The sequence below is a fragment of the Heterocephalus glaber genome, unplaced genomic scaffold, assembly GCF_053883595.1.
Source record: "Heterocephalus glaber isolate CG9 unplaced genomic scaffold, H.glaber_assembly_v1.0 deba00000281, whole genome shotgun sequence".
Taxonomy (NCBI): domain Eukaryota; kingdom Metazoa; phylum Chordata; class Mammalia; order Rodentia; family Bathyergidae; genus Heterocephalus; species Heterocephalus glaber.
In genome coordinates, this window is record NW_028258139.1 from 34,958,820 (window position 1) to 34,983,444 (window position 24,625).

At 36.7% G+C, this 24,625-nt stretch overlaps 1 protein-coding gene and 1 long non-coding RNA gene across 3 annotated transcripts in view; one reads left to right on the forward strand and one right to left on the reverse strand.

Moving 5' to 3' along the window:
• Window positions 1-24,625, forward strand: part of LOC101725543 (uncharacterized) — a 168,819-nt gene that overhangs the window by 130,163 nt on the left and 14,031 nt on the right. Inside the window, exons 8-9 of one of the 2 annotated variants that reach the window (XR_015441760.1) lie at window positions 16,185-16,255; window positions 17,347-18,953. The exons of the other annotated variant lie outside the window; for it this stretch is intronic. This is a non-coding gene — a long non-coding RNA (uncharacterized LOC101725543). Of the gene's footprint in view, window positions 1-16,184; window positions 16,256-17,346; window positions 18,954-24,625 lie in introns of those variants that run through there. 2 annotated transcript variants of the gene reach the window in all.
• Window positions 1-24,625, reverse strand: part of Npffr2 (neuropeptide FF receptor 2) — a 101,821-nt gene that overhangs the window by 74,558 nt on the left and 2,638 nt on the right. The window lies entirely within an intron of this gene.

The window sequence follows — 24,625 nt, forward strand, 5'->3', positions numbered from 1 at the left end:
TGGAAAATGTCCAGATGTTGATATTCACCCCTAAGACAAAGAAATGTAGAAAAAGACTTCTGGTTTATATACCAATAATCTATGGCAATATCTAATAGGGGTCAACCTATAGCCTCTGAACATTCTTCTCCATCTTACTTTTATATTTATATCCCATATGAACAATATAAGAAAAAAGATAATTCAAGCTAAGAAATATTACCTTATTCTAAATTTAAAAATTAAGCTTATCATTTCACATAATGTCAAATTCAAACTATAGAAAACAGTTTCTTTAGTTATGGCAGTAAGACTTACTAACAACCTGGTTTTCTTAAAAACTTATTTTGGAGGCCTGCTATACCATTGGTAAGTGCTCACAGATCTCAGGGAGCAGCTGTGTGGATCAGAATGGCACAGCTGCAGGTGAATCCCAGCCAAGGCTCTGCCCCAACCTGAAGCTCCAGCACACCTGCCCAAGCCAAAGGCCTGCCCATAAAAGAGCTGCACAGGCACACAAGCTTCAGCTGGAGGCTCTCTGTACTACCAGTAAGTGCACACAGATCCTGGGGAGTGGCTGTGTGGGTGAGAGTGGCTCAGCTGCAGGTGAATCCCAGCCGGGGCTCTGCCCCAATCCCAGGGACTTAGGCACACTGGCCAAAGCCAAGAGCCTTCCTGGAAAAGAGCTACACAGGTGCACAAGCAACAGCCAGAAGCTCACCCCAATACCATTGATAAGTGTGTGGGGACCTTAGCCAGAAGCCTGCTCAGATGACAGGAATTGGGGTGCACAGCCCAAAGCCAAAGGCACTCCCAGACAACAGCTACATAGGGGCCCCAGCAAGAGGGAGACTGAGATACCATTCCAACTGTGCAGAGGCCCCAAACAACAAGTCAGCTCAGAGATCCAGAAGGCCACCACTCTGAACCAAGGAATTGGTGTCCTGTTGAGCAGCAGAGTAAAGGAGGAGAGGTGGCTTGCGGAGAACTGAAGACCACTGGGTGAGCAAAAAGTCACCTCAACAAAGGCACAGCAGGCTGCATCTGTTGAAATGAGAAGACACGTAAATAATTCTCAAAACCAGACTTCCAGATCACCTAAGGCAACCCCAAAGGGCAATGAAATGGAACAATCTGATAATCAACCACCTGGACTCCCTGAACTGGCAACAAAAGAGGATCTAGAAAAAATGAAATCAGAAATAATTTCTCAGATAACAGCAGAGATTGTGTATAGAGTACAAGACATGATTAACAAATCTAGAGTGAATACAGATAAAAACACATAGGAGCTGAGGAACATGATAGAATGCCAACATAGGAAAAATATGGAATCCATAAAGCAGATGCAAACAGATTTCCGGATATTAAAAACTCCATTGAAAGTTTACACAGCAGAATGAACCAATGCAAAGACAGAATTTCAAATATAGAGGGCAGGATTGCAATTATTGACCATGAAAAGAAAAAATTTTAAAAAATAGTAAGGGACCATGAGAAATCAATCCAGCAGCTGCTGACAATGCAAAGAAGAATAACATGAGACTGACTGGAGTCAATGAAGAAACAGGAAAGAGTACAAATGACATAAAAAAAACTTCACAGAAGTAATGGCAGAAAACTTCCCAAGAAGGTGAAAAGAAGTTGACATACAGATAAGTGAGGCATATAGGACTCCAACTAGCCTCGATCAAAAAAAATCTACACATAGGCATGTAATAGTTAAGATTCCAGAAATGCAACAGAACAAAATTCTGCAAGCAGTTAGACAAAAGAAACAAATCACATACCAATGAAAGCCCATCAGAATAACAGAAGACTTCTCAACACAAACCAACAAGGCAAGAAGAGTGTGGAGTGACATATTTCAAGCCATAAAGGAAACCACCTCCAATTCAGATTGATGTACCTGCAAAACTATCTTTCAAAATTGATGGAGAAATAAGATACTTTCATGACAAAGAGCACCTTAGGAACTTCATGAATACCAAACCAGCTCTCCAAAAAATTTTAAACAATATCCTAGGAAAAGACAATGAGGATCACAATGACAGAAAGCCTGGCAGAATGAATCCATCCTGCACAACAAGAAATTAAAAAGCAAAGGGGGAGAATCCAACAAAAAGGAAAGGTCAGGACAATGATAACTCAATATGTATCAGTTAGAACCAACAATGTTAATGCTCTCAATTCACCAATAAAAAGTAATACACAGCAAGAATGAGTCAAGAAACAAGATCCAACAATATGCTGCATACAAGAAACACACTTAATTCAAAAAGAAACACATAGATTGAAAGTTAAAGGGTGGAAAACAATTTCCATGTGACAGGAACCCCCCCAAAAGCAGGAGTAGCTATCCTCTTTGCAGATCAAGTGGAGTTGAAACCAACACTGATTAAGAGAGAAAAACAAGGACACTACATCCTTGTAAAGTAACAATCCAAGAGGAAGAGATGACAATCATAAATATATATGCACAAAACAGTAGTGCGCCCAACTATATAAAACAAATACTAAGTGACATGAAAAATCATATAAGCACTAATACAATAGTAGTGGAGGAACTCAATACACCACTGGCACAAATAGATAGATCAATGACAAAAAAGAAGCAACGAAATACTACAATTCAATCAAACTCTTGAACAAATGAATTTAACAGATATTTACAGAGTGTTCCACCCCAGAAAATCAGAATACACATTCTTTAGAGCTGAACAGGTCATTCTGAAAAATAGAACACATACTCACTCACAGAACAGGTTTAATTAAGTGCAAAAATAATTGAAGGTATCCCCTGTATATTACCAGACCATGGTGTGATGAAATTTGAGATCAATAGCAAAAGACATCACAAGAATTTCATAAACACACAGAAATTGAACAACATATTTCTGAATAACTAATTGGTCACAGTGGAAATTGAAGAAGATATTACAGTTCCTACATGAAATGACCATGCCAAAACAATGTATGGGAATCTATGGGAAAAAATGATAGCAGTCTTATGAGGGAAATTCATGGCAGTGAATACTCATATTAGGAAAACAGAGTGAGCTCAGTTCAACAACCTGATACTAAACCTCAAGCTTCTAGAAAAAGAAGAGCAGGACAAACCCAAAGCTCATGTAAAGGAGGAAATTATAAAGATCAGAGCAGAAATCAATGCAATGGAGACAAAGAGAATGATACAAAAAATGAATGAAGCCAAGAGTTGGTTCTTCAAATGAATAAACAAAATGAACAAACCCTTAGGTAAACTTATTAGAAAAAGGAAAGAAAAGGCCCAAATCCATGAAATTAGGAATGAAAAGGATGAAATTACAATGGACCCAGCAGAAATCCAGAGGATCATCAATACCAACTTCAAGAACCTATATGCCAATAAGATGGAAAATACAGAAGAAATGGACAGATTCCTAGATATGTATGAATTACTAAAGTTGATCGAAGAAGACCTAAAAATTCTAAATGACCCAATATTAATCAATGAAACTGAAAACGTAATTAAAAACTTAACAACTAAGAAAAGCCTGGGTCCTGATGGCTTTGCTGCTGAATTTTACAAGACATTTAGAGAGGAACTACTACCACTACTGTTTAAACTCTTCAGTGAAATTGAAAGGGAACCAATACTCCCAAATTCATTCCTGGAAGCAAGCATCACCTTGAACCCAAAAGCAGAGAAAGACCCAACTGAAAAAGAGAACTATAGGCCAATCTCACTAATGAACATAGATGCAAAAATCAAATGCAGAAGATCATCAAGAAGATCATATACCCTGACCAAATGGGATTCATCCCAGGGATGTAGGGATGGTTTAACATATGCAAATCAATCAGTGTAATACACTCTATAAACACAGCCAAGGACAAAAACAGTATGATCATCTCAATAGATGCAGAAGAAGCATTTGACAAGATCCAACACACATTTAGGATAAAAACCCTACAAAAATTGGAATAGATGGTCTCTACCTCATTCTGATAAAAGCTATCTATGAAAAACCAACAGCCAATATCATATTAAATGGTCAAAAACTGAAGTCCTTCACACTAAAATCAGGAACAAGACAATGATGTCCACTATCACCACGACTGCTCAATGCAGTTTTGAAAATATTAGCCACAGCAATTAGACAAGATAAAGAAATAAAAGGAATAAAGATAGGAAATGAAGAAGTCAAATTGTTATTATTTGTAGATGACATGGTACTCTGTATAAAAGACTCCAAGAACTACACCAAAAGTCTTCTAGTCTTTTTTTTTCTTTTAATTTTATTGGTAAATTTTAGGTATAGAATATGCTGACATTCTTTTTTAGAAATTTGTACCGTTATGTAATATTTTTCCCCATTTACCTGCACTTCCTTCAACCCCTCCACCTAGTCTTCTAGTCTTAACAACCAAATTCAGTAATGTAGCTGGATACAAGGTCATCACAAAAAATCAATAACTTTCCTCTACATGAACAACAGATTCACTGAGAGAGAAATGGGATAATCAATTCCTTTCACAATAGCATGCAAAAAATTCAAATACCTAGGAATCATCCTAACAAAAGAAATCAAAGACCTCTTCTCTGAAAACTATAGCATTCTGAAAAAAGAGATTGAAGAGGATAACAGAAAATGGAAAGATATCCCTTGGTCTTGGGTAGAAAGAAGCAATATATTGAAAATGGCCATACTTCCAAAATAGCTAGATAGATTCAATGCAATCCCAGTTGAAATATCAGCAGCATACTTCATAGACCTTGAGAAATCAATCCAAAAATTCATTTGGAACAAGAAGAGCCCTAGAATAGCAAAAGAAATTCTAGGCAATAAAGGCAATGTAGGGGTATCACATTTCCCAACTTGAAACTATACTGCAAAGCTACTGTGATAAGAACAGCATGGCACTGGCACAGAAACAGACCAAAGGACCAGTAGAACAGATTAAAAGATGCAGAAACAACTCAAGACACACTCAGCCACCTCATCTTTGCCAAAGGAGCCAAACACCCTCACTAGAGGAAAGATAGCCTCTTTAATAAATGGTGCTGGACAAATTGGGTTTCAACTTGCCAAAGATTAAAAGTAGGCCTATATCTCTCACCATTCACTAAGCTAAAATTGAAATGGATTAAACATCTAAATATTAAAACAAATACTAAACAGGCTGAAAGAGAGTTTAGTTAGAACTTTTGAAGACATTGGTGCAGGAAAAGATTTCATCAACAAAAACCTCAGTTGCCTGTGAACTAGCACAGTCAATAAGTGGGATCTCTTTTTATTAAAAATCTTCTGCACAAGAGAAACCACCAACAGTGTGAAGAGACACCCCACAATTTGGAAAAAATTTTTCACCAGCTGTCTCTCAGACAAAGGTCTACTATCTCGAATATATAAAGAAGTTAAAAAAATCAGACCTCCCAAATTTAAAGACCCAATTCAAAAATGGGAATCTGAAATGAACAGACTTTTTCAGACAAAGAAGTAGAAATAGCAAATAAACATATGAAAAAATGTTCGACATCACTGGTCATTCGAGAGATGCAAATGAGAACAACACTGAGATTTCATCTCATCCCAGAAAGAATGGCTGCTATCATGAAATGAACCATTAACAAATGATGGTGGTGCTGTGGGGAAAGAGGAACACTGCTCCACTGCTGGTGGCAGTGTTCACTGGTGCAACCACTGTGGAAATCAATATGGAGATACCTCAAAGAACTAGGATTGGAAGTTCCGTTTGATCCAGATATTCCCCTGCTGGTTTTCTTCCCCAAAGAATTAAGAGAATCATACTACAGTGATATATGTACACCTATGTTCATAGCAGCACAATTCGTGATAGGTAAAACTTGGAAGCAACCCAATTCCCCATCAACTGCAGACTGGATAAAGAAAATGTGGGTTTTTTTTTTTTTTAATAAAATGGAGTATTACTCAGCCATAGCCATAAAGAACAAGAAACTAGAGACATTTATAGCTAAATGGATGCACATTGAGGTGACACTCTTTAAGTGAAATAAATAGGACACACATGTAAATACTGACATCTCTGGTGTGAGAAACTGAAATTATAAATAAGTACTAAAAGGTATAATACGTATTGCAAAATAGGAAGAAAAGTTGCAAAGGAGAAGGGGAAGTGGAAGGGGTAGGCAAAAAGGAAGAAGGGAATGAAATTAATATGAGAAAAAAAATGGAAACAAAGTCTTTGTAATAGGGAGAGGCGGAGGGGTTAAAGGGAGGCCAGGGGAATGGGGAAAAAATAAGAACAAAGATGGATTATGTAAAGTTTGAAATTTCCAATGATGAATGTCATTATATTGTATACCTTAAATGTACCAATAAAATTAATTTTAAAAGTCTTATTTTGTTTTACTTCCAAGTGAGTGATATAAATATTTTTATAGCTGCACATTCATTCCTTGTAAGAACATAAGACTGTCTTTGTAGAAAATAGATTCAATTTAGTCAAAAAGAACTTGTAACAATACTATCCCTACATCACGTTGACCATTTACAGTGCCAGTGATGGAGAGAACTCTTCTTCTGGTCAAGAAGACAATAAATCAGTGTGTTTTGTTGTACAGTAACAATATCTGTAAAATATAACAAGAGCTGGAAGAAGAAACAGAATTTTTAAAAAATGTTAAACGAATCAATTACTTTTGTGACAGCACATATTTAAATTTTCCCAAAAATGTATATATCTCTGTAGAGTGTGTAGGGCTGCAACAAACAGAAAAACCACATGAGCTGGTAAGGTAGCCTAGCTGGTCCCAAGACTTTAGAGACTTGGAGTACAGGCAGACAGTAATGTGATCACATATTGCTGGGACATTATTATTCTCTTAGACTTACCATACTCAAGTTCACCTTTCCTTCCCCAAAAGTTCCATATAACACTTTCCTTTAATTGCAACTGCAATTGCATTCTTTCCAAATCATATGTATGAAAAATCTTCCACAGAGTATATCATTTATGACAATTCTCACTGATCTAAAATGACAAAATAAGAAAAATGTAGACATGCCCACCATAACAAACTTCTTTCACCAGGCAGGAGCCTGGCCATCAACTTCTTCTAACGCTAAGAACACATGACAGCACCAGCACAGGATCAAGCACAGCCTTCTGTAGAGAACAAGACCAGTGAAGACTCAGAGAAATGTGCATGTCTGGACAGAGACGCCATCTGCTTTGCGAAGCCCGATGTGATGGCAGTACTGTGTGACCCATCTGCAAGGAAGGAATTGACATCCTTTCCTATGAGACTGATTCTGAACGCTCGAATAACTGAGTTTAATTGCATAGCAGAGTTAATTTTTTCCAAAAGAGAAAAATCTCACTCAAATAATTCACTCCTGTTTTATTTTCCCTAAGCTTGTTCGACTGACAAGAAATTACAATTATAAAATTTTCTAACTACTTGCAACTTTGGTAAACTATCAAATTGTGAGATCTCTAGCCAGAGGTAAGTTTCTATAGGTCAAGGCATATGTCATGCCACAGTACCCACTAGAGCAACTTTTTGAGAATAGACTCTCTTGAAGTAATTAAACATTTTCTCAGTTTCCATTTTTTAGCTTTATTTTGAAATAATTTCCTATCTGTAGAAATACAGGTAACTGCTGTATACTTTCATTCAAATTACCCCAAATACTAATATCACTCTTATTATTGTCCTATACAAACACACACACACACACACACACACACACACACACACACATATTATTCTCTAAGCCCTGTGGGAAAAAGTTATTGATGTAATGCCCCATGTCCCTTATCAAGATTGAAATTTACCACTGATAAAAACTGTATTCATAGATCTTAAATATCACCAATTCCTACCAATTTTTAAAAGCTAAAGAAATTTTTCTCAAGTCCAGTTTTTCTCCAGTCAAGTCTCTCCATCTCTCCTTTCTACTTTTAATATCATGGACATTTCTAAAAATTCAACAGAATCTCACTCAACTCAGGTTCATCTGTATTTCCTCGGGATTAATCTTATGCAGACACACAACAGAAATGACAATATGGTTTTTACTGTCTCATATAAGGAGCCATATAATATAAATTTATACTGTTACTGATGACACTGATCTTGACTTGCCATGCTTCTCCATTGAGAAGTTTCAATTTTCCCCAGGCATTTAATAAGTGTTTTGTAAGAGATATTCCAGATAATGTAAATGCCAGAATTCACTGTAATGGCTTAAATTGTAACTCCCTGAGAACTTCTGAGCATGACTGTGGGCCTTTTTGATATAATTAAGGATTTCAAAATAAGTCATCCCAGATTTAGGAGGTGTAGCAGACATCTCTGCCCAGTATTACCAGACTCTAGTTAATTGCAACCCAGTCTCAGCACCCTTTGATCTCTCCAATAAAGACAAGCAGTGTCTTCCCCCTTTACATCCCTGCCTGCATACCAGGTATCCCTGCCTACATATCAGCTATCCCTGCCTGCATATTATCCATCCCTGCCTGCATATCATCTATCCCTGCTTGCATATCAGCCATCACCAGATGCTTCCAGCTGTGTGCTTCCAGAGGCTTCACACTGTGCTGCTTGATGCCTTCAAAGCATACCTTTCTTACCTTCCTGCAGGTGTAGTCAGTAAAATATTGGGTGCCCTTTCCCCCCTTGTCTTTGCTGCCCTAAGCAGCACCAATCAGCTCTAAGACCCAGTTCTCTCTAGGTCTTGTTTCTTGACTTTACTTTTTACCAGCTTGTGTTAAAGTGTCTCACAGGAGACTGTAGACTTACTGCAGAAGTCCATGGTAACATCTCCATTCCTGTTCCCTATAAAGATGGGCCTTAAATTCAATGACAAGTGTCTTCCTAAGAGAAAGGCTAGTGGAGACTCAGACTTGCACACAGAAAAGCTTGTGAGGAGATGGAGGTAGTCCATTGGTTGTCCAAGACAAGCAATAAATGAAGCCACTAGAAACAGGAATGAGTGTCTCCTAGAGCTTTTAGAGGGCATACAGGCTTGCCTAGATTTCTGATCCCCAAAACTGTGAGCAAATAAATTTCTCAACCCACCAAGTTCATAATAATGTGTTACAGTAGGCTTAGGAAAGGATCAGATCAGCAAACCTCTACCTGCCAGTTTCAAAAGTCACTGATGCTTCTTGCCTGGATAAATTAATTTGATAGTGGTTACCAAATGGTGTCTTTTAAATCAAATTTCTTCTATATGTATCAACTGACAATGTTTCCCCATTAAGTTCATTGGTACATTTTAGGTATACAATATAGTTACATTCATCATTAGGATCTTGTAACTTTACATGATATATCTTGGTTATTTTTTCCCCATTCACCTGCCCTCCCTTCAACCCCTCCACCCTTCCCTATTTACAAAGACTTTGTTTCCATTTTTTTCCTTTTCTCATATTTTTTCTTTTCCCTTCTTTCCTTTCCCCTACCCCTCCCACTTCCCCTACTCTTTTAGACCTTTTCTTCCTATTTCACATTATCAATTATACATTTTGATCCTTATTTACATTTTTAGTTATTCACACCAGAGAAACTATTTGGGATTTACACATGTGTGTCCTATTTATTTCACTCAAGAGTATCTCCTCAATGTTCATCCATTGCAGTATAAATGTCTCTAGTTTCTCCTTCTTTATGTCTGAGTAGTACTCCATTTTATTAAAAAACCACATCTTCTTTATCCAGTCTCCAGTTGATGGGCAATTGGGCTATTTCCAAGCTTTAGCTATTACAAATTGTTCCTCTATAAACATGGGAGTGCATATATTACTGTGGTATGATTCTTTTAATTCTTTTGGGAAGATACTCAGCAGAGGAATACCTGGATCAAATGGGACCTCTAATCCTAGTTCTTTGAGGTATCTCCATATTGATTTCCACAATGGTTGCACCAGTCTGCACTTCCACCAACAATGGAAAAGGGTTCCTTTCTCCCCACAACCCCGACAGCATTTGTTACTGGTTGATTTCATGATAGCAGCCATTCTTTCTGGGTTGAGGTGAAATCTCAGCATTGTTTTCATCTGCATCTCTTGAATAACCAGTGATGTTGAACACTTTTTCGTATGTTTATTTTCTGCTTTTACTTCTTTGTATGAGAAATGTCTGTTCATTTCAAAGTCCAATTTTTGAATTGGGTCTTTGAATTTGGGGGTCTGATTTTTTTTTTAGTTCTTTATATATTCTAGATAGTAGACCTTCGTCTGAGGAACAGCTGGTAAAAATTTTGTTCCACATTGTTGTCTCTCAGCTCTGTTGGTTGTTTCTCTTGCAGTGCAGAAGCTTTTTAATAAGATGAGATCCCAGTTGTTGATCTTTTGTGTTGATTCCTGTGCTTCTGAGGATTTGTTCATAAAGTCTTTTCCTATATCATTGTCTTTGAGAGTTCTATCTAACTTATCTTCCAGCAAGTTTAGTGTTTCTATTTTAATATTTGGATCTTTAATCCACATCAATTTTAGTTCAGTGCATGGTGAAAGATATGGGTCTAGTTTTAATCTTTGGCAAGTTGAAATCCAGTTTTTCCAACACTGTTTTTAAAGAGGATATCTTTCCTCCAGTGAGGATGGTTGGCTCCTTTGTCTAAGATGAGGTGGCTGAGTATTTCTGGAGTTGTTTCTTCATCTTCTAATCTATTCCACTGATCCTTGGGTCTGTTTGTTTGTTAAACTTTGGTAATTCATATTTATCTAGAAATCTGTCCATTTCTCCTGTGTCTTCCATTTTATTAGACTATAGGTTATTGAAGTAGGTATTGATGATCTTCTGGATTTCTGCTGGATCTGTTGTGACTTTGCCTTTTTCATTCCTAACTGTATGAATTTGAGCCTTTTCTTTCCTTTTTTTGATAAGGTTGCCTAAGGGTTTATCAATTTATTCTTTCTAAAAACCAACTCTTTGATTTGTTGATTTTTTGTCTCATTCTCTTAGTCTCCATTGCATTGATTTCTTCTCTGATCTTTATAATTTCCTCCCTTGTACAAGCTTTGGGTTTGTCTTGCTCTTCTTTTTCTAGGAGCTTAGGGTTCAGCATTATGTTGTTTATTTGTGCTTGCTCTGTTTTTCTAGTATGGGCATTCACTGCTATGAATTTCCCTCATAGAACTGCTTTCATTGTCTCCCATAGATTCCTGTATGTTGCATTGGCATTATCATTTAATTGGAGAAACTGTCTAATTTCTTCTTTAATTTCCTCTGTGACCCATTGGTTGTTCAGGAGAGTGTTATTCAATTTCCATGTGTTTGTGATGTTCTTGCAGTTTCTTATGCTATTGATCTCCAGTTTAATTGCATATGTTCTGATAATATTCATGGGATAACTTCAATTCCTTTGCATTTACTTAAACATGTTCTATGAACTAGTATGTAGTCTTATTTTAGAGAATGACCTGTGTGCAGCCAAAAAGAATGCATATTTGATTTTGTGGGGTGGAACACTCTGTAGACATCTCTTATTAAGTCCATTTGTTCAAAAGCTTGGTTTGGTTTTAGCATTTTATTGTTGATTATTTGTCTAGACGATCTGTCTGTTTATGACAGTGGGGTATTGAGGGCCCCCACTATAATTATATTAGTGCTTATTTGGATTTTCATGTCCATTAATATTTGTTTTGTATAGTTGGGGGCATTAGTATTTGGTGCATATATATTTATGATTGTCATCTCTTCCTCTTGGATTTTTCCCTTTACAAGGATGTAGTGGCCTTGTTTGTCTCTCTTAATTAGTTTTGGTTTGAAATCTACTTTGTCTGCAAATAAGATAGCTATCCCTGCTTTTTTCTGGGTTCCTGTCACATGAAGAACTGATTTCAATCCTTTTAATTTCAGTCTATGAATTTCTTTTTGAACTAGTTGAGTTTCTTGTATGCAGTATATTGTTGGATTTTGCTTCTTAATCCATTCTGCCAGTCTTTTTTTTTGATTGGTGAATTCAGGCCATTAACATTAATGGTTATAACTGATATATATTGACTTATCATTGTCATGTTATTTTCCTGTTGTTTGCTCTTTTTAAAATTTTTTTCCCTCTCCCTTTAATTTCTTGCTTTGCCTGCTGGATTTGCTCTGTTGAGCCTCGTAAAGTTGTGACCTTAATTGTCTTTTTCTAGGATAGTGTTTAGAAATTTTTGGAGTGCTGGTTTTGTATTCATGAGGTTTCTTTGTCATGGAAGTATCTTATTTCCCCATCAATTTTGAAAGATAGTTTTGCAGGATACATCAGTCTAGGTTGGTGATTGTTTTCTTTTAGGGCTTGAAATACCTCACTGTAGGCTCTGCTTGACTTGAGAGTTTGTGTTGAAAAGTCTGCTGTGATTCAGATGGGCTTTCCTTTGCATGTGATATTTTTCTTTTCTCCAACTGCTTGTAGTATTTTGTTCTTCTGTTGGGTTTCTGGGATCTTGATTATTATATGTCTAGGTGTAGTTTTTTTTTATCATGGCTAGTTGGAGTCCTATATTCCTATAGTCCTATATTCCTCACTGTCAAGTTCTTTTTCCCTACTTGTGAAGTTTTCTGCCATTACTGTGAATGTTTTTTTTCATGTCATTTGTACTTTCTCCTGCTTTTTCATTGTCTCCTATCAGTCTTATATTATTCTTCTTTGCGTCATCTAGGAGCTGTTGGATTGATTTCTCATGGTCCCTTACTAGTTTTAAGAGGTCTCTCATTTCATGGTCACTGACTAACATCCTGTCTTCTATATCTGATATTATGTCTTCAGATTGGCTCAGTCTGCTGTGAATACTTTCAATAGAGTTTTTAATCTCCTAGACATCTGTTTGAATCTATTTCATGGATTCCATTTCTTTCCTATGTTGGACATTCATGGTTTCCATTTCTTTCCTATCCTGGAGATTCATGGCTTCCATCATCATCCTGAACTCATCTATTTTTTATCTGTTTCTGTTCCAGAGTCTCTAATCATGTCTTTCATTCTTCTCACCATCTCTGTAATTATTTAGGAAATTCTTTCTGTTTTGAATTTTTCTAGAGCTCATTCATCTGTTTTGTTACTTCCTGTGCTATCAGTGCAGGGTGTCTGGGTGGTTGATTATCAGATTTTTGCACCTTATGTCACCCAGAATTTACTCTTCTTAAACTGGAAGTCTGGGTTTGTGCCTTGCTTAGGTGTCTTCTCATTTCTGCTTTTTGTTGTTGGTACTGTCTTTGATTTAATTCCTGGGTTGATACTTCAATATTGTTTATTATAGGTATTTTTGTTGCTTGTATTTAGAACTTTTATGGAATGATTGCTTCTCAGAGGTGTCTTCCAGGTATTGCTGGTCTTTAGGTTTTGAGTCTCTAATGACTCTGAGGAATTCTCATTTTCAGTATACCAGGAAGGACACCTGATTAGATCAATCACAACACTTTGGACCAAGTGATACAATCAGCAACAACACCATCAACCACAGCTTAGAAAATGACAATTTGTGGTAGTTATTAATCTATCACCTTTAACAATGTGAATTAAATCAAAATCAAGGACCAGCCCAAGTTATATTTATAGTGAATAAACTGTTCAATATAACAACTTTACCCTTCAGGATGGGGACTTAGAAGGAGTTGGGGAGGGATGGATAGTTAGAAGTGAGGCCAGAGGATGCAAACTCTAGGAAACTGTTTAAGACAAGAGGAAAAGGCAGAATAAAAGAACAAAGACAAGAACAGAACAACCTACCAGCAATAGGGAACCTAGAAACTGTATTTACTTTCCTTTGAAATGAATGACAATTGAGAGAAGGAAAAAGAGAGAAGAAACGAAAAAGAAAGAAGAAATCCAAATTAGGGCAGGAACAGGAACAAAAAGGGAAGATAAACAAGGTGGGAGAGGAAGAGAGCAAGATAGTGAGAAAATGAGAGAGAAAGAAAAGAAAATAGAAAAAGAAGAAAGAAGAAAAGAAAAATTTGAAAAGAAGAAAAAAATAAAATAAAAATTAAAAATAAGAGAAAAAATAATATTGAAAATTTAAAAAAATGAAGGGCCTCCTTCACGGTATGTCTCTGCTGTCACAATAGACAATGTGAGAAGCAGTGTGCAGATCTAAGTCAATTAGTCTCAGCAAGTCAAAAACAGTACCTGAGTTTCAGACTGGTTTCTGGTTGCAAGTCCCAAGTTGAGCTCCCTGTCCTCCTGCAGGGTTGAACTCTGCATGGTTCTACTGCAGGTTCCAGCTGCCCTTCGCTTCAAGATAGTCCAGGTTCTGATGGGAGGTGGTGATCCCTCCAACTTACCAACTGTGGTGGTCTGGTGTGCCTTTATTGTAGAGATTCTCTTCACTTTTCCAGTGGGGTTCAGTTTTCATCAAGAAGCCTGAGAGAGGCCCTTTTTCTGTTGTTCACCTCTTCTCTGTCTTCTGGAGTTCAGAACAATGGCCTTTATGACTCCTGTGCCTCTGTGGTGTGGATCCAGGTACAGGTGCAGCCCAGAAGCCAGAGCCTGGGTGGAGGGGTGCTGCATGAACCTGTGTGGCTCCACTACTCAGAGGCCTGGGGTAGCAGGAGCAGTGCTAATGGTGGCCCGTGCAGCTCAGCTCCTTCAACTGACAATTTTTATGGTGTAAATATGAAGAGTCCCCCAAAGACTTACATACTATTTATCCCCAGTGCAGCAGTGTTTAGAAGTGGGACCTACAGAGCTGATGGGATTTTGAGGGTTAATCTGTTGATGAGCACTGAATGGGCTATTAGGAGGCAGAGCCTGGTTGGAGGAAATAGGGGACTGGGAACATGTTTTTGAAGGGTATATTCTTATTCCTTACCTCTGCCCCACTCCTTCCTGCTCTTTCTGCTTTCTGGATGTCATGAACAGCTGACCCTGGGCTGAAACACCTGAAACTGTAACCCAAAATAAAACTTCCCTCCCTTGAGTTGTGTTTAAGTATTTTGTCCCAGCAATGGAAAATTGACTAATATAATAAAGAAGGATTTTCTTTTATTTATTTCAGGATGAACTTACAAATTATTCTACTACTTATTGATTTGCAGTGTATTCACTTTTTTGAAATTTTATTTATGCAAAACTTACACATAGAGAATTTACCCATTTTAAGTGACTAGTTTGACATGTTTATGTAATTGCTCATAGTTATGGACATTAGACTTCATCTAACCCACTGGTTAAAATACTGAAAAATCACTTGCCTCTATTAACATATATGCTTTATCTTTTCATTATTCCCTAGACAATCAGTATAGCAACTTCACAGCATTTATACTATAGTTGGTAGTATAAGCAAACCAGATGTGATTTAAAGTATACTGGAGGATACACATAGGCTATGTGCAAATAATATTCCACTTTATATGAGAGACTTGGGCATCTGTGGATTTTACTATCTGCCAGATGTTCTGGAACCAATTCCCTAAACATACTGAGGAGTGGACTGTGCTATGTTTTTTTCTTATTTAATTTATAAATTAGACAAAGTATGAGGTTAGTAGCAATAATAATAATAAAAGAGAATAATATAAGACAATTCCATAATAAAATTTATTTAAAACTTATGAATTATTTATTTTGAAATTTCCATATAATATTTTCAGACCATGGTTGACTAGAGTTACCTGAAATCAGGGCAAGCAGAACTACAGATGGAGGGAACTACTATATTCTACAAATGGATAGCAGTCTGTTTCCTTGTTCTAAATCATTCCCTAGAAATTTTATTAACTGTAACAAATGAATTATTCTCAAAATATTCTATTACACTGTAAACTTGATGAGGAAATTAGAATTCTGTTCACACAAAATGTACTGCAATACAAGTATATTTTAAAGAGGACACTAAATTAAAACTCCTTCATAGGTCTGGCCAAAGCAAACAAAAAAACAACCCAGGCTTGAAATTGAGCACAAATGATTCTGTTTAATAAATGCACTTTGGCTCCTGTTTCCAAATAATAATTTTAATAGTATCCTATTAAATAGTATCCTATTATGTTCTCAGTTCAAACAGTTCAACTTTTTAAGTTTTCTCCTTGTTACTCATTCACACAAACTATCTAATCAACACTAAAACCATCCAACATGAGAACCAAAGGTAGGTTTTTAAAAATTTGAACATAATTGATAACTATTTTACATTTTAGTAGTATTTTCCACAGAGAGGTCAGTTAACTTAATAAAACTATCCATAATGCTTCTCTGATAAAATTTTGATGAGAATTAAGACTTTCTTCCTCTTCTTTACAGCAAGGTGTGTTGCTATTGACCTCCCTACATTGCTTCTTTCATAGAATCTTCAAAAGCTGTAAACAATGCAGGTGAGAGTATTCAAAAGGAGAAAATAGACCAAGTTGCAGAACAAGAAACTTGGCTCCTCATCATGGCTTTTCTAAGCCGTATGACTAAATATTTGTACAATTTTAATTTGTACAAAATTAGGAAAAAAGGTCTGTAGGGAACAGGGGAAGGAGACGTTACCAGAAGAACCTCTGCAGTTAAGTCCTAGTCTCCTTCGAGCCACAGCAGCACACAGCGAATTACAGGAAAGGTAGACAAATGAGACTGAGAAGAAGCTGAGCTTTAGGTCTGATCAGTGCTGCTCTGGGTGGCAAAGACAAGAAGCCCTAGTTTACAGCACCTTTTATTTAGAACATCAGGAGAAACAAATGTAACAATTGAATATGTAGATTTCAGTACTTCACATTGGGATAAACAAGGTGTAACAAAAGACGGGGTGGGGGGGGCAGAAATCTCAGAACAATGCAGATGAAGATTTGGTTCCTCCCAGGGTGTCTCCCGCAGGTGTGGTCTTGTCCTGGAGCATTACAGCATCAAGGGATCATTGAGATCTCAGTTGTGACCTGAGGCCAAAATGGAATTCTGTCTTGGAATGTTATAGCTGGCCTGTAGGCAGGAGAACTGGGCCTACTCAAATTTTTCCATAAAATTATGTAGCATTGCTCCCAACAAAGGTCAAATTTATTTCTAATATATTTTCTAGTTCTAAAGTGTTACAATAACTCCAAGAAAACACATGATGCTCACAGGCTGTTACTAGAGATACAGGATGAAATAATTTCTTTACAGTTCAGCCACATTACCAAAATATCCTAAAAGAAGTCTCATAATCACAACTCTTAGCAGAGATTTCATCTAAAACATAATTTTCTTACCCATTATAACCAGGTAGTTGTACATAGTTAATATGAATTTTTTTCTTTTACATGTGCTTTATGCAATCTATTCTTTTTTTATTGGATGTTTCTTTTTCATACAAGATCTACATTTTTATGTGGGAATAGGTATCCCCAAAACTGCCTGCATTAATACTTGTGAGAACAGAAGAAACAAAGAAAAATTAAGGTTGCAATTTATGTTATATGATTTTTTTTCCAATTAAAATACAAAGTGTGAGAGAAGCTCAGCCGGTCCCAGCACCCAGAAGGAAGCTTTCTGCCTCCATCCCAGGCTCCTAGGGCAGAGAAGCTCAGCCGGTCCCAGGACACAGAAGGAAGCTCCCACACTGCCATCCCAAGCTCCTAGGGCAGAGCAGGTGAGCTGCATGGGCCCCAGAAGCAGCCCCCGGCCCGCCCCATGGAAATGAGAAAATAAGCCTCAAAAACAGAGTTCCAGATCACCTACAGCAACCCCAAAGGGAAACAAGATGGAACAACCTGATACTCGATCACCTGGACTCTCTGAACTGGCAACAAAAGAGGATCTGGGAATAATGAAATCAGAAGTAATTACTCAGATAACAGCAAAGATTTTGCCCATGGTGCAAGACATGATTAATAAATCTAGAGAGGACACAGATAAAAAAATAGAGAATCTGAGGAACATAATGGAATCCCAATATAGGAAACAAATGGAATCCATAAAACAGATACAAACAGATTTCCAAGAGATTATAAACTCCATCGAAAGTCTGCACAGCAGAATGAACCAATGTGAGGATAGAATTTCAGATATAGAACATAAGATTGCAATTAGTGAGGAGGAAAAGAAAAATTGCTTTAAAATTGTAAGGGAACATGAGAAATCAATCCAGCAGCTGCTAGACGACGCAAAGAAGAATAACATAAGACTGATTGGAGTCAATGAAGAAAGAGGAGAGTGTGCAGATGACATAAAAAAACTCTTCACAGAAGTGATGGCAGAAAACTTCCCAAGCAGGGGAAAAGAACTTGACATACAGATAAGTGAGGCATATAGGACTCCAGCTAGCCTTAATAAAAAAAAAATCTACACATAGGCATATAATAGTTAGGATTCCAGAAATCCAACAGAAGAACAAAATTCTACAAGCAGTGAGAGAAAAGAAACAAGTCAAATGCAAAGGAAAGCCCATCAGAATCACAGCAGACTTCTCAACACAAACTATCAAGGCAAGAAGAGCTTGGAGTGATGTATTTCAAGCCCTAAAGGAAAACAGCCTCCAACCCAGATTGATGTACCCTGCAAAACTATCTTTCAAAATTGATGGAGAAATAAGATACTTTCATGATAAAGAGCACCTCAGCAACTTCATGAATACCAAACCGACACTCCAAAAAATTTTAGACAATACCCTAGGAAAAGACAATGAGGATCACAACCCCAGGAAACGCAGCAGAATGAATCCACTGGGCGTGACAAATTAAACGCAAAGGGGGAGAATCCAACGAAAAGAAAAAATCATGACAAGGCTTTTAAAACTTTGAACTTCATCTCCCTAATGAGTATATAATTCAATCTCATTATTGTACTGATTAGTATTTTTCTGATTCTAGAGTTACACACCATTCCTTGTGCTATACTGGCTATTTATCATCTTCTTATGTCTACATTTTAATTGGGTTGTCTATTAATGAGCTGTAAGAGTTCTTTATATTTTCTGGTCATAGGTTATATGCATGGTAAATATGGTCTGTTTAAGGACTACTTTTCATTTTAATGATGTCATTTAAAGTTCTAAATTTTGATGGAATCTCATTTATCAATTTTTTTCTTTTATACATCATGTCTTTTGTATCCTAGGTAGTTCTTGCCTACCCTGAATTCATAAATATTTTCCCTTATAATTTCTTCTTAAAGTTTCATACTTTTAGGCTTTCTTATTTAGGTTCATAGATCCCTTCAAGTTATTTTCATGTATGGAAAAAAAGGGTTGAGGTTAAGTTTTTATATACAGATACCAGGTGTTCTAGTTCCATTTGCTGAAGACACTATCTCTTCCTCGGCTCTTGAATTGAGTTTATATTCTATAAAATGCTAATGTTAAATAATCTTTCAAAACTCAGTGGACCATATATGTGTGGTTCTATTTCTAGATTCTCTGTTTTATTCCAATGATCTATATGTCTTTCCTTACACCAACACTGCCTTGATTACTGTAGCTTTAGAAGAAGTCTTAAAATTAGGTGCTAAACGTCTTCCAACACTGTTTTTGTTTTTAACTTTTCTAGGTCCTTTGTACTCCTACATAACTTTTAAATTTCAATATCCAATTCTTCATTTATAGCAAGTATACACAGACCTGAATTTTTATATATACCTTGTGTTTTCTACTCCTGCTAAATTCAAGTACAAGTTCTAGGGGCTCCTAGAGATTTCTTAGTATTTTCTCTGTAGATGATCATTTCATCTACATATAAAGATTTTGCTTCTGCCATGCCAATCCTATCCTAGTTGTGTCATTTTATTGCCAGACTATTTTGGTGGGGACTAGGTTTCAAAGTTTAATGGACAGATAAAGAGTAAGCATATCTGCCCTTGTTCCCCACCTTAAGGAGAAAGCATTGTATCTTCTCCATTCATACAAGGCATTCTCACTGGAAGTATGGAGTACATGTCTTTAATTTGTTGAGAAGTTTCTGTTCTACTTCTAGTCTCCTGACAGCTTTTACCATGAACAGCTGTAGAATTTGGTCTAATACTTTTTCTCCAACTAGTGACAGGATCATATGGCTTTTTCCTTTCCTCTGTTAAAAGGATGACTTTTGGGGGTGGATCTTCCAATGCTGAATCAACACTGCCATCCCTATAACAAAACCACTTTCTACATCCTGCCAGATCGGACTTCTAATAGTTTGTTTTGTTCAACAAATTTCTATCTATGTTCATAACTTTTTCTTCTATTATCTTTATCCAGTTTTAGGATTAGCACAATGTTGAGTTCCTAAAATGAGGGGAGAAGTGTTCCTTCTTTTTTCTGCTTTAATTGTTTGATATAATTTATCAGTTAAAATGTTTATGAGCCTGCATTGTTATATAGGTAGGTTTTCAAGCTAGGAATATACCTTCTTTATTAGGTGCTATTCAAATTTTATATTTCCTCCAGAGTTAGTTTCATTAATTTGTCTTCCAAGGTACTTCTTAGAAATTGTTAAATTTATTTCAAAAAAGATTTTTGTAATATGCTTTCTATATCCTTTTAAGTTCTGTAAAATCTGTGGTAATGTCTCCTAGATCTTAATATTGTAATTTAAAAAATGTATAACTGATATTGTGTAACAGGAAGAAAAGGTCTAAAAGAGCAGGGGAATTGGGAGGGGTAGGGGAACGGAAAAAGGGAAAGGAAAAAATATGAGAAGAGGAAAAAAATGGAACCAAGGTCTTTGCAAATAGGGAAGGGTGGAAGGGGTGAAGGGAGGGCAAGGGAAGTGGAAAAAAAATAAGAACCAAGAGACTCATGTAATGGTACAAGATCCCAATGATGAATGTAACTGTATTTTATACCTAAAATGTACAAATAAAGTTAATGGGAAAAATAAAATAAAATACTGAGTGAATAATGGAAAATACAGGTTATATAAGTAAAAGACTAGAGAAAATAAAATTACCAGTGCCTACAAATAATGTATGTCCTGCTTGTGTTTTCACTGGGAGAGTGCTTCAGATAAACCCCTGGCTCTTTATTCCCTCCTTCTCTAGTAAGAAACCGGGAGTTTGGGAAAAGAAACTGAACTTGAACAGTTCTGGCCTTTTCATTATGCCTATAAGATCTTCCTACTTATAAAGTACATGTGACTTCTGTTCATTACAATGAAAAAGGAACTCAGCTGTGTCCCTATAGTTATGGCAGTGAGTGGGAAAATTTATCTAACTTGGAATAGCTTTATAGCCAATCCTCCTAGCCACAGACCCCAGCCACTTCTTGTAATAGTAATTTCATCATTAATAAACCTGATGAAGGGCCAGGGATTTAGCTCAGTGGTTCTGGTGCCTGCCTTGCAAGCACAAGGACCTGAGTTTGATCCCTGGTACAAAAAAACAAAAACCAAAATGAAAAAACTCTGATGTTTTGGTGTCTCTATGCCTACATCTATCCTAAATGCATCCATCTCTAAGTACAGTGACTCCAAATTCAGATGGGTGGAAAGGAGGCAATTACTGATGGTAAACCTATTGCTAACAGGCAGATATTTCTATTCTTTTTCTTTTTTCACCCACTTGTTCAGCGTCTTCTTCTGTGAAAAAATACAACACTCAAGCTAACAATGGCACATAAAAGAGAATCACAAGGAGGAGCTGTACAACTGGAGAATTTGGGCTGTGGGGGAAAATATATTAAGAAAGTGTAACCTGGAGTGGAGAGGCCTCCTGGACAAAGGTTAAGTTAAGACTCCAAGAAGAGGTTGTCCTTAGGCAAAGGTGCACAGGCTGGGAGGGAAGGTCAGTGACAACTACAGGAATCAGAATGCATGAATACCTGGAGAGTAAGCCTGGCATAAGCCGCTGCAGCTGGAGCCCTGAGACAGCAAGGTGGCATGGTGCACAGGATGCTAAAGACGTGTGAACCAAGTCAGAACTTGGATGTACTCTAGAACAGCATGTTTTAAATATGTACTAATGTGAATGAACATTACTGTTTATGTAATTTTTTAAATTCCGTGCTTTCAATTTACTAGCAATGTCATAACTATAGTAACCTACATTAAAATCATATCCAGAAATTTTTCTTGTAATAGCCAAATACTATACTATTTTATTTTACTTTGTATCTATAGCAGATTATACTGAAATTATCTACAAATTTACTACTGCACTAGCAACATATTGAGTACCTGTTTCACCAACATTACCACTTGTTTGAATTAATTATATTTTTGAATGTATCAAAGAACAATACATTTTGTTTACTGGTGAGATGATAGAATCTTTATATGTATTCCAAATCATTTATATTACCTCTTTTGTGAATTATTTATTCATTAAATTTGTCTGAGTACATGAAGCCTTAGCATTTTTTTACTAATTTGCATGAGGTTCTCATTATTTTAATTCTATTTTACATTTTATACAACATTTTCACATGTTATGTCATTTTTCAGTTCAAATTTAAATTTTTCAAATTTGAATTTTTTAAAAAAAATTTATAAGGGTAATAATATGTGAAATATGTATTATAAAATATGGAGGAGGCGGTGTTTGAGATGGCATTCGCTCTCTGAAAGGAGCATCAGCATGCATCAGACACCTCCCACCACTTGGACACAGAATCACAAGGTCAAGTGCAAGCTCTTAATTTGAAATGTTGTCCTTACTTGCTTTAAGTTCTCACAGTAAACTCTAATATCAACAATAATTCAATTTAATTGGCATTCTAGTGAGGTTGAATTGAAAAAAATGTTTATTTTCTTCTTAGGTTTCCTCTACATAACCCATTGTTATAAGGAAAATTCTTTAGAACGATTAAATTTAGTAGAGTTAATTTGAACAAAAACAACAAAATAAAACAAAAATAATTTGTGAATCACACACACCCAAAAGCACAGCAGGTTCTGAGAATCCAACCAACATCAGATACCATATGCAGGAAAACAGAAGTGTAGAAAGTAACTCAATGGCTACAGCCTAGTCAATCAACCAGCCAGTTGGCTACAGCTTAAGTAATTAATTGTTTAGAATTTAATCAGTTAATTGGCCACAGGACTTTCTGCAATGAAGTTCAGTTACTGTGATTAAACTTTATGGTAGCCCAATTCATCGGAACTCCCACAGATGCTCATTTCAAATCCATGACCTCCTACAAAATATCAACACCAGACAACACTAAAGTTTTTTGTCAATGGCTGCAAAACAGCAGTGTGGATTGGGGCTGATTTTTTTTCACCATGAGATGGATATCATGAAAATGATATTCACTCAAAATTATGAAAATACATATAGGCCCAGATCCGACTTTCAGCCCACAAGTCTCCTGTTGTGGGAACCAGGAAGGACCATTTGAAGAATGTCACAAATGACTCTGATGTTTCTTCTGCTTATAGAAACCTTCATCAAGGGTTTTATTTCTTCCTAGCTATCAGCTTTTGCTTGGAAAGGCCTGGAATGCACAGAAATAAGTACTTTGATTATAAGCTCTTGTAAACATATACTGGGAACTCTGCAGAATATAATTTAAGCTTGTGCACTGGGAGAACGCATGAGTTCATTTTCTGATTTCTCAACTTAGTAACCATGCTTATCTTGGGAAAACTATTTCTAAGCCTCAGTTTCACAAAATAGGGAATGTGATTGCATGCAATTTCTAAAGTCATGAGGATTACATGAGATAATGCACATGAAGGTACAGCTCACTACAGTTTAGCTATTACTATTTTATTTAAGTTTGTTAATGTTTTCTAAACTTTGAAAACATCCAGAGAATGCATCCAGAACTACAATATTCTAATATGCTTGGTAGTCCCTCTAGAGTGCTGAAAACACCAATCAACTGAGACTTCTGTGAGGGACTAGAGAACAGAATCAGTTCTTACAGAAGGTGCTTGTTATGTTTTATATCTAGATGTCCCCCCCCCCCCCCCCCGCGCAAAGCCTCATGTGCTCATATATGGGGCTTTGAGCAGTGACTAGATCATAGGTGTGTAACACTGGATTTGTCTACTGATGCATTTAACACTGGGTGTGATGTTGGGGGTGAAGCCTGGTGGGAAGAGGTGGGTCACCACAGGCATGACCTAGAAGGGTCTATCTTTCTCCTCATCCCTTGATCCCTCTCTGCTTCTTGCTTACACAGCCATGGACTGTTTCTTCTCTGCCATGCCACTCTACCTTGGAGCCAGCCAACAATGGACTGAAACTGCTACAAACTGTTAGCTAAAATAAACCTCTCCTCCTTTAAATTGTGGGTGTTGAATATTATGTCTCAATGATGAAAAAGTAACTAAGACTGTGCTTTGGTCTGCAGCTGTCACAGTGGAACCCAGATTCCAGACAGACATCCAGATAAGACCTTTTCAATAGTTTAAGAAGAAAATAAGTAACAAATACATTTTCATAATATTTGGAAATTTTAAGATTTTCAATGGCAACAATTAATTAAGGAGAACAAATATTTTTGGTGGTTCAGGAGCACTTTGTGTCCCTTTCCTTTCTTTCTTCCACCTCTCTTTTGAATTACTGGTGTGGTAAGATATGGCTTGTGTTGTTATGCTAATGGATATTATATAATATACGTGGTTTGCTTAGTCATAACAAAAGGCCAGACCTAGTTGGACATGGGAACAAGAAAATGATGAGTTTTCTCAGTCTTGTGTAACACTGAAATCAATTTAACTTCTGTGCTTCCCTGATGGGTGAGATCATAAAGATTCATTCAAAACATGCTTGAGGCCCTGACCTTCTCTTTTCCTGATGCCTGCTACAAACTGCAGTTTCCAGTAATCTGCCATACGTAGATGCAGGAGGAACTCTTGCATTTT